This window comes from Ochotona curzoniae, unplaced genomic scaffold (genome assembly GCF_017591425.1).
Source record: "Ochotona curzoniae isolate NIBS_2020 unplaced genomic scaffold, NIBS_Ocur_1.0 contig_2321, whole genome shotgun sequence".
In the NCBI taxonomy this organism is placed as follows: domain Eukaryota; kingdom Metazoa; phylum Chordata; class Mammalia; order Lagomorpha; family Ochotonidae; genus Ochotona; species Ochotona curzoniae.
In genome coordinates, this window is record NW_024465421.1 from 1,097,427 (window position 1) to 1,107,849 (window position 10,423).

Genomic DNA, 10,423 nt, shown 5'->3' on the forward strand with positions numbered 1-10,423 from the left:
ACTTTTAAGACAGAAAAGATGTTCTGAAAGATGTTCTTGTACTTTTCTGGAATCAGCCATTTCCCCAAGGATCCCCGGTTCCCCTTAATGAAACAATGGCAATTGGAAACCAAGATCTGAGCACTTCGGGAATTTAATACTATTGCAGGCCCACTGTTTCTAGGTTCTTTAAGCAACCATACACCTGGGGAATACAAGCATATGTGTCTATAAATATATACACAAGAAGGGTAACATACATGAACACATAGAACACACACACATGAATGTACGCTCACATCAACACATCCGCTTCTATCTGTGTTAAAACCCACACGTTCACTTCAACGCCTCTACGTCTGCACGACAAAGCTCAATCCTCTCTTTGCGTATTTAGCTATGAGATACTTGGCTCCCATTATTTGCAACGTCTTTACTCATTTACTCAACCATCTGAGGTAATGAAAGTGGTTTTGGTGTTGCTGACACACACCTGAACGTAAAAGCAGCCTACATAATACAGTTGTCTTTAGAGTTGTTTTGCTTTTTTGGCCAAGGGTATGCAATCTAAAAGACTTCGGCTCAAAGGATATTTTCATTAATTCCTTTTTCATTTGGCCTCCTTCTGCGCGTCAGTCATTGACACGATTTGATTCCTTCCCCCCCTTTTTTTCTCTTTGTGTTCAATTATAGGCCCTCCTCCCACTACCTTAAATTCTTATTGTATGTGATACGTGATTTTAGAGGTCAGAACTATGCAAAATGGTTGATTTCGCAAAGCACCGCTTTCTGCTACTTCCCTTCTCATTCCTTTCATAATATTCATCTTATTTCCATCCAAACTCTCAAGCTCATTTCACCCAAACTCTCAGATTCGTGGGGTTCAGGTTCACCATTCTGTTGTCTTCTTTTCGCATACTCTTATTTCATCTTATTCTTTCACAAGAAGTAACGTATGATAAACTTCATTGTGTATTTCTGTTTATGCTGGAAATCCCTTCACATCAGTTTAGAGATCTCTTCCCCATGATTATCACTTTTTTAGATCTGTATGGTAATTTATTGTGTTCAGTTACTTCATCTATTGATAGATGATTTGACTGTGCTCTGTTGTTTATTTTTTTGACAAAGAATGTTCTGACAAATGGTCTTGTGTGTCTGCTAATTTGTGACAGGTTTAGCTGCAGCTGAAATGGTGTTTGGTGAAAGAGTGCGTGAGTCTGCGGTTTCAAAACACATGGTCAAAATGGCCTCTAGTGGGGTTGTATCAGTCTACAGCCCACAGCGTTTCTCTATTTCTGCATAACAAACTGCCTTTCAAATTTAGTGGCTCAATATAAGAATCAAGTGCTTATTTTGCTCAGAAAAATCTGTTGACGTGAGCAGCACTCGGTGGGAATAGCTCATTTTTGTTCAATGCAGTTGCTGGTTGGATGGCTCCATTTAGGTCTGTAGCATTCATGTCTGAGATGGCTCCCTCACATGACTTGCAAACTCTTGCTTGCTCTCAACTTCAAGCTCAACCTCAGTTTGTCTCCATATAGACCTCAGGCTGTTTGGGCTTCCTCATGGCATGGTGGCTGGATCCCAAAAGCAAAATCTCAAGACAACCACTTTTTAAGTCCCAGCTTCGGAAATCATACAGCTGTCCCTCCACCACAGCCACAGATCCAAGGGGCATCTCCAGATCCAAGGGGCAGGGTCACAGACTCTCCTGCTGTGCAGTGTATTCCAGACACATTGCAGGAGGGGTCTGTGTAGTGGTGGCAACTGTTTCTGTTTTGGAAAATACACTTGGCTGCAGCTTAACCATCTGGCCCTGGAAAGTCACAACAACATTCCCACATGCAAAATCCACTCATCCCTATGGCATCAGCTGTAAGTCAGGATCTCAGCATCCAAGGCAGGTTCACATGCAGATGGTCTTGGAGTGTAGTTCCTCACTTGTGCTTCCATGAAGATCGTCCCATTTGAGTCCAACAGTGGCCTTGAGCAGTTGTTAAAAACCAGCTGAGCTGAGCCCAAGCTGACAATTTGTTAATCAGGGTTTAGTTCTGTTCCCGTGAGTCTGGTTTCTGCCCTGTGGGCTGTGCTTCTGCCCTCTGGATCATCTTCCGTTTTCCATCACAAGTAGCCTGTGTTTGTTGCTGTGCTGTTTTCTAAGCCTGCTTTCTGGCCATCGAACTGTGACGTTTAGAACTCTTCCTTCCAATTTAAGTCGATAACTTGAGCTGCGTATCATTTTGTCAAACAAACAAACAAACAAACAAAAGGCCACATTCACAAACCTCCTTGAGCTAAGTCCATCTCTTCCTCACATTCCTGTGACTTGTGGCATGCCACCTCAGAAACCTAATGCTTAACACAATGATTAATTAGTCTACGATGCACTGACTCAGATCTTTCTCAACTGGTCACAGAGGATATTGTAGCACGCCCAGGATTTGATCTGTGCTAGGAAGCCCTTTCCGAATTTAATGATTATCTGCCGCTTAAAATAGTATGAGACACTCAATGATCCCTGGATTTCTTTCCTTTACCTTAGCTTTTCCTCTCCCATTTTATCAGTTGTCATTTCCATTCTTTTTGGAAAATCTCCTTAGCCATGTCAAGTTCATTACGTCCACTTCCTATTGAAGATTGACGGTGTCACTCAGCATTTTTTCTTCAAGAGCTCTCATTGCTCCAGTGTCTAATAATATTTTCCTTACTCTCCTGTAGGCTCCGAGAAAGAACTTTTAGCTTCTTCTTAGTCTCCATGTGGCCCTGTACAATTTCACTATCGACTTTCCCTTTCTATTTTCTCCTTGCTGGTCAGTTTCCAAAGTCAACGTAATACGGTTTAGGTTCTCACAGTGAAAGCATTTCACTTCCAGGTACCCAACTCCGTAGCCAACCTCTTCTTGTGGTGGTCGGGGGATTAAAAGAGCAGTTACCATTTATTTTCCTTAAAAGTCTGCAATCTGGGGTAGGACTAGCGTGCAACTAGGCTTCTGATTTATGCGGGGCCAGCAGGAAAGGCTTGGCAGGATCTTCTGTCATGCTGGCTCACTCCCTGGGATGATAAGTTGGTGCTGGTGTCCAGCTGAGGGCTCTGCTGGGGCTGTGGACCTTAGTTCTGCCCCGGGAGAACTTCTTTCTTGTTCATCTGAATTTCCTCATGGCAATGTGGCTGAGTTAAGTGCAAGAACACCAACAAGAGGAGGAAGGAGTTTCACTGCCTTGTATGATCTGTCTTGAAAGTCTGACGACCTTGCCTTCACCACAGATACAGGCTTGACCATATTCAATGGAGCGAACACAGATCTCCATGCCTGTGACTAGATGAGTGTCAACATCGCACATTGCGAAGAAAGCCTTTGCGATGAATGCAATTTTGGCCATCCTTCACAAATGTGCAGATTGCCACCAACCCACACTAGCAGTGAGAGAGCAGCTGTTTCCTTATAGCTTTGTCAGAACAGTTTATTACAGAGTTTATGGGAAATACCACATTTGTGGAAATGTCAAGTTCGGTGATAAAAAATCAAACTTTCTCCAATATTTTTTCAAAGTATTCGAGAAACAAGGAGAGAAAGATAGAGCTCCCACCCACTGACCCACTCCCCAAATGGCTACAGTAGGGCTGGGGCTGGGCTGAGCTGAAGCCGGGTCCTGGGGTTACTCCAGGTCTTCCACTTGAGTAGCAGAAGTTGAAGCAATTGAACCACCACCAATGCTTACCACAGTCCTCACCAGCAGGAATTGAGCCAATGGAGCAAGAACCTAGATCCTCCACTAGGGGGTGCATGCGTCCTCATTGCTGCGACTACCAGGCCAAACACCATGCCCATCTGGTTTTCAGTTAAATTTGTTCTTGTGGGGCCCAGTGGCGTGGCCTAGCGGCTAAAAGTCCTCGTCTTGAAAGTGCTGGGATCTCATATGGGCGCTGGTTCTAATCCCAGCAGCTCCACTTCCCATCCAGCTCTCCACTTGAGGCCTGGGAAAGCAAGTCAAGGACAGTCCAAACCCTTGGGACTGCACCTGAGTGGGAGCTCCTGGCTCTTGGCTTCGGATTGGCTCAGCTCCAACCGGAGCGCTCACTTGGGATGGAAGATCTTCCTCCCTGTTTCTCCTCCTCTCTGTATATCCACCTTTCCAATACAAATAAATAAATCTTTAAAAAAATAAATAAATTTCTTCTTGTTATGAGTACAAATCTAAATTTTACATGTTTAAGATTCATTTGGATCATTTTTCCTGTGAATTATCTTCTCAAGTTGGTATACTTTCCTACCGAACACCTCACCTCTTTTAGGAAAGTGGTTTACATATTAGCAAGATTATCATTAGTTTTCTCAATCTGACGCGTTTTTGCTTCTAGTTTTCTTTTGTCACACAGAGATGTTTTAAGGAGCTGAACTCACTGAGTTTTCTTTTTATGAAATGTATGTGTGTGTGCATTTTAAAAAACAGTTACATTGGGGGTGAGAGACAGACACAAAACACTGGTAAAGCAGGAGGGAGGAAGGGGAGAGAGAGGGAGGGAGGAGAGAGAGAGAGAGAGAGAGAGAGAGAGAGAGAGAGAAAACCAAGTCTCCCATGGTATGACAGGAAAATTAATTTGAAAGCATATTTTTTGAAAGTGACTCGCATTTACTGGATTTTCTAAACTATTCCTCTGACTTTCATGAAAAACATTGCTTATGCAGCCACACCTCATCACTGTATAGAATACTTATTAAATTACACAATTAGCACAATAGGCTTACATAAGCGTTGCAAGAAACACAACAGCTGTTCTGATGAACACCACTTTGGTGGAAGCAGATATCTTTAGGCTTATTTTAATAATCCCGTAAGCTCCCAAGGGAAATAACAACTGGAGTATCCTTGCTCACCGACCACACAGAGAGAACAGCAAGTGTTTCATTTCTGCTGAGCTTTTGGTTTACATGAAGGGTGATCACAAGACAGTCTCCCATATTTCTGGTTTTCTTCATAACGTTTCATACAGCATGAAGCCATGAAAATGAGTCTGGTGAAATGCTGGGAGAAGAGAAAGGCTACAGAGGGGAACACAGGTGAATGGAAGACACCATATTATCATCATCAGTCATGCCTCTCCTGGTGTCTGGGTGTCTTTCAAAAGCGGAAAATGAAACTGCCTGCATCCTGCGAGCAATGATGGCATTTTTGAGGACAGGAAAGCCGATTTACCTGGGATCTGTCTGCGATCCATTAGTCTGGCTCTGTCTTCCATGGTCACCTCTTGGGAAAGCACAGCATTCTGAGAAGGCAGAACCAGGGGGAAAGAGAGAAAATAATTATCTTGCTCAGGTGTGAAGCAGAAGCTAAATTTAACTCTTAGAGCATCTGCTTTCTATTGCAGTGGCAGGTGGTTAACAGAGATTTCAAGACTGGACAATCTAGCTGCGATAGCTCCATTATGCAATGTACAACTTTCCCTTGCCTAGGTTCTTGGCCATATGGACAACTCAGTAGGTTTTAGCCCTGGGGAATGAATAGATGCCAATATTTAGCCTCTTCCCCCAGAGATTTGGATTTAATTGGTCTGTAGTAGGCTTGGGCAACAATTTTAATTCTAAAGTTTTCTGAATGATTCATAGCAGAGATGCGCCTGCTGCAGTGAAGTGGTGTGCACGTCCTGCTCTTCTCACTCTTAATGCTTTTGAGAGAGAAATTCACCTCCACACTTCGGTTTCAGAGATCTGCTTCTCCCCTCCTCTCAGCTGATCCTTCGACTATAAAAACGAGACTTCACTTTTCAAAGCTGACCTTCCTTTTCTGAGTAACTGTATTTAGCCGCCCCCCCCCCACGAGGATTCACTACATGCATTTGCAGTTCTTGTGCTGGGATGCCATCAAAGCTGTCTCTTCCAGCCTGGCATGTCCGGTCAGGACATGGACTGGTGCCAGCCACATCGATATCCTGTCACTCATGTGATCGCCAGTGTCTTACGGAGAGCGGCCACCCTTAGGAGTTACAGGTGCCCCATCTCTGATGAGAGTCTCAGGATCCAATGGGTATCCACACGAATGGTTCCTGCTTCCCAAGGACAGCCATTCGCAGAATCTTGGCCTCTTCCTGCAGACTTGAGAGACTGGGGCTCTTGACAGTCACTGCTACTTCCTTTTCCTTAATGGCATCCATCCTTCACGTACCCACTTCTCCAGGATGCATGAATCTGTGTCTTGGCAGGGATCTTGTGAGATCGGGGCCGGGGGTGGTAACCTGTGATTAAATGCCCCAGAGTCAACAGAAAAAATGAGCAGCCTCCGTGACTCAAGGACCCGTGGAGTCTAAACAGAGACGCACCAACTGCTCATTCATCCTGCACAGCACAGTGAGGCGTGCAGATCACTCAAACAATCAAAAATTCACAAGTTACAGAATGAGGTGTGTAGATTTAACAACTACCAACTATTACGCCTCAGTCCTTCCCCATCCTCTTCCCACCAAGCACAGAGGCAATGCCTAGTCAGAAACGATGGTCCTCCTCCCTTCCTCTTAGGAAGAGGGAATAGCAGACATTTCGACAACATCAAACACACGGGAACTCTGATCTGTCAATCACCATGGGACAACGCATTCTTGTTCTATTCACAAAGGAAAAATGTCTCCCTCAAAAAAAAAAAAAAAGCCCAAGAAAATACAAAGTCATTTCTGAGAAGCACTTTGTTTTGGATACTTGAACTGGAGTTTCAATAGAATGTCCTGGGCTCTGTGTGCTGGCTCAATGGCTAAATCCTCACCTTGCAAGCTCTGGGATTCCATGTCCCAGCTGCTCCACTTCCCATCCACCTCCCCGCTTATGGCCTGGGAAAGCAGTTAAGAATGGCACAAAGCCTTGGGATCCTGAACCTGCAAGGGAGACCTAGACGAGGCTCCTGGCTCCTGGCTTCAGATCAGCTCAGTTAAAGCTGCTGAGGTCATTTGGAGAATGAACCAGTGGACAGAAGATCTCTCTCTCTCTCTTTCTTTCTCTCCTTCTCTTGCAAATCTGCCTTTCCAATAAAAATAGATAAATCTTCAATACAGTGGCCTTCTGAGATGAGGAAGAAATTTGATGCCCAAGACATGGAACTAATTTAACAGTTTCACAACCAATTCAAGAAAAGGCAGGTCTTTTGGGACTAATTTTAAATTCAGTTTATGAACTAGGTTCTTTTTTTCTATCGAGCATAAACTCTGAAAACACTTCAGACTATTAAGACTCACCATTCGAGGAGGCAGAGGGAAGTTCTTAGAACGCCCTGAGGTCTGAAGCCCAGTTACTCCGAAGCCATGTATCTCACCACAGCAAAAACAACAGGTGGAACAGAATTCTCCTATGTGCATACTGAAAGAGATGCCATAGCTTACCCAGTTGAGGTTTTCCTAAATATACTACATAGCATCTTGTTTGTTGATAGTCACAGAATGGGACCAAGTCATGTCTAAAGACGCTGACTTCAACAAAGTCAACTGTTTTCTTTTTTCTTTTTTGCTATGGATTCTAGATTCTAGAGACTTCCGTATCGTAATGGTCAGAAACGTTTCAAATGGATGATGAGCATGGTTATATGCAGTGTTTCCAAAGTATACTCAATTCGAGAATATTCTGTACGGCATCTAATGGGGCTAGGGTTTCAGAGAACACATTATTGGTTGTCTTAGAATGGTGTTTAGTTCCCAGTTCTTTGGTTTAAGGAAGTACCTAGCTCAGTGAGTGAATGAGCTGGTTCTAGAACATAGCTCCCCTGAAGACCTTCGTGCTTACTCCGCTGGTATTCCAGTTGTCTTCCGTTTCTCTTCATAAGCCCTTTTAATTCCTCTATTCTAAAGAACAAAAGACTCCCTACCCCAATGCAGTTCTCATTCTTCCTATAATACATAGAGAATAAATAGAGAAGGATATGGGAGTGCTACAGTCTACTTTCTTAGAAAAAAAAATATTGTGTCTGTTGAAGTGACACAAGATGTTCTGTAAGCACATGCGTATGCATGCATATACATATTTACTAAGTTCTAAGCTTTCAATTCTGCAAACATTTCAATGACATTGATCGCAAAGTTATCCTAAGGGTTCCTTCAGTCTGTATGGATGTCCTGCACGCAGGGCGGTGTTACTACAGTGTGGCAGAATAGGCAGGAGTGCCCAGCAAGTAGCATCCCATCAGCCCCAAATTAGAATCAACTCAGGTCAAGAGTGATTCTCCGTTCAATAATTTATCTTTCACTCCAAGTTTCTCAACAGTCTAGGTGAACTTCACTCTTCACTAGAAAAGTCTGGCCTCTGCCTTCGATACATGTGTAGTGGTCTTATACATGTTACGTCGATAAAACACTTTCACCCAAGAGCTGTTGCCTCAGAACCTGCACAGGTCCTATCTGACATCCACACATTTCAACAGTGCCCCATTAGGGATTTTAATACAAGCTAGAGTTCAAGACCATCAGAGTCTTCCATTCCCTTGATTGCTCAAGTCCAAGGACTTCATTCTATACCACTTTTAGGCCATATCATCTGAAGGAATCCTTCTCACCTTAGAAAAGAACTAGTTCGTGAAATCTAGACTGGATAGTGTAAAAAGGGGTGGCTTCTTAGGTGGGAAAATAGATGAGTATTTACCACAGTGTGTTCTGAACTTCACTTGACCCATAGTATTTGTTGAAAAAAGATTCATTGATCCTAACCTAGACAGGAAGTAATGGCCCAGGAATTTGTGTCAAAAGGGAGTTCTTCCTTCATTCTGGGTGTTCTTTCCAGTCTTCCCACAGGCCTGGATCCAGCACACATCTCCCTGTTCCTTCCTGTCTATCTTCAACTAGATAGAAACTTACTTTTGAATCCTTAGAGTCATCATTTAAAAATAATTTATGTCCCTCTCTAAAACGCACAGGCTGCACTGTCGTTAGTAACTGTGCTTTGAAGGTCACAGCTCTTCAAAGGATTGTCTGTTCTATGGTCCCACTGCCAATTAATTCTTAGGACTTCACAATGTGGCTTCTGTTTTCCCCGTAGCACACCACTGTACGCACTCCGGTCAGGAGAACCCAATATATTGCTTATGCAGCAAGCCTCATTACTTCTCACTTTAACTGTGACAGTAGCGGATACTGCTGCCAATTGCCTCCTGCTTTTCTTGCTCTCTCCCAGTGGGCTCTGCTCTAGCTTTACTTAGGTGTTGTTGTCACTTAGTGTCGCCAAAAAATCTCCTCTTGATCCGCTGCAGCTGGAGCTAGATGGATCTTTAAAAGATACAAAGTAGGGCCCAGTGGCGTGGCCTAGCGGCTAAAGTCCTCGCCTTGAATGTGCCTAAATCCCATATGGGCGCCGGTTCTAATCCTGGCAGCTCCACTTCCCATCCAGCTCCCTGCTTGTGGCCTGGGAAGGCAGTCGAGGACGGCCCAAAGCTTTGGGACCCTGCACTCGTGTGGGAGACCTGGAAGAGGTTCCTGGTTCCCAGCTTTGGACCAGCATAGCATTGGCCGTTGCGGTCACTTGGGGAGTGAATCATGGGACAGAAGATCTTCCTCTCTGTCTCTGTCTCTCCTCCTCTCTGTATATCTGACTTCCCAATAAATAAATAAATCCTTAAAAGATACACAATAGACAATGTTAGTTCCCCACTTGAAATCTGCAAGGCTATGGAGATTCCTATGACTTGTGTGTTTCCTGCTCCAACCAGTCATTCCCAGGCTGCACTCCTGCTGTTAGGGGCAAGCACCTGCCAAGTGCCCTTCCCTCCCCTTTGAAGACACCTACTCTTAAATGAGGTAAGTGTCAGCTTAAGTCAGGAAACATTTTTGACATCACAGACCAGGTCAGATCACACGTGTTCACCTTCTTTCTTCAAGAAGCACTTTTTGTCTAGCAACGCATGTTTATAGCTCGTCTCAGTGTTGTGGTAAACTCTAGAAAGGCAATCTTGCTCACTGTTCAATTTCTAATGTCCCATGCTTAATACATAGCAAGGACTCACTCTTTACTAAATGAGTAGCTTCTGTTTTTTAAAGAACACTTTAAAAGATTAAAACATTTTATTTCTGAATCAATTTAGCCTTATCAAAAAATCGCGCAAGTACTATATTCATGTCATGTTTCCATATGTCATTCACCTGCTTATGTCAGCATTAGGATTTTATATATTCATGATCAGTCAGTTCACACTGGGGCTGGCTGGGCTAGGCTAAGATGCAGCACCCACTACCAGGAGCTGGAACTGAGGGCAAGGCAGGACCAAGCCAGGCTGAAGCACCTGCTGTTGGATGCCAAGGTGAGACGAAGCATGCCAGTCTGGGGACGGTATGTGTATGCTGGGTCCATGAGCCTTGGGAGTGGGGGTCTGATAGGGCCTGTGTAGCCTGGCCCAGGTCCTTAGGCCAGCCTGCACAGTGAGTGCAGGTCCATGAACCCCAGGGATGGAGGGGTCCCTTGGGGCCCAGGTTTCCTGGCCC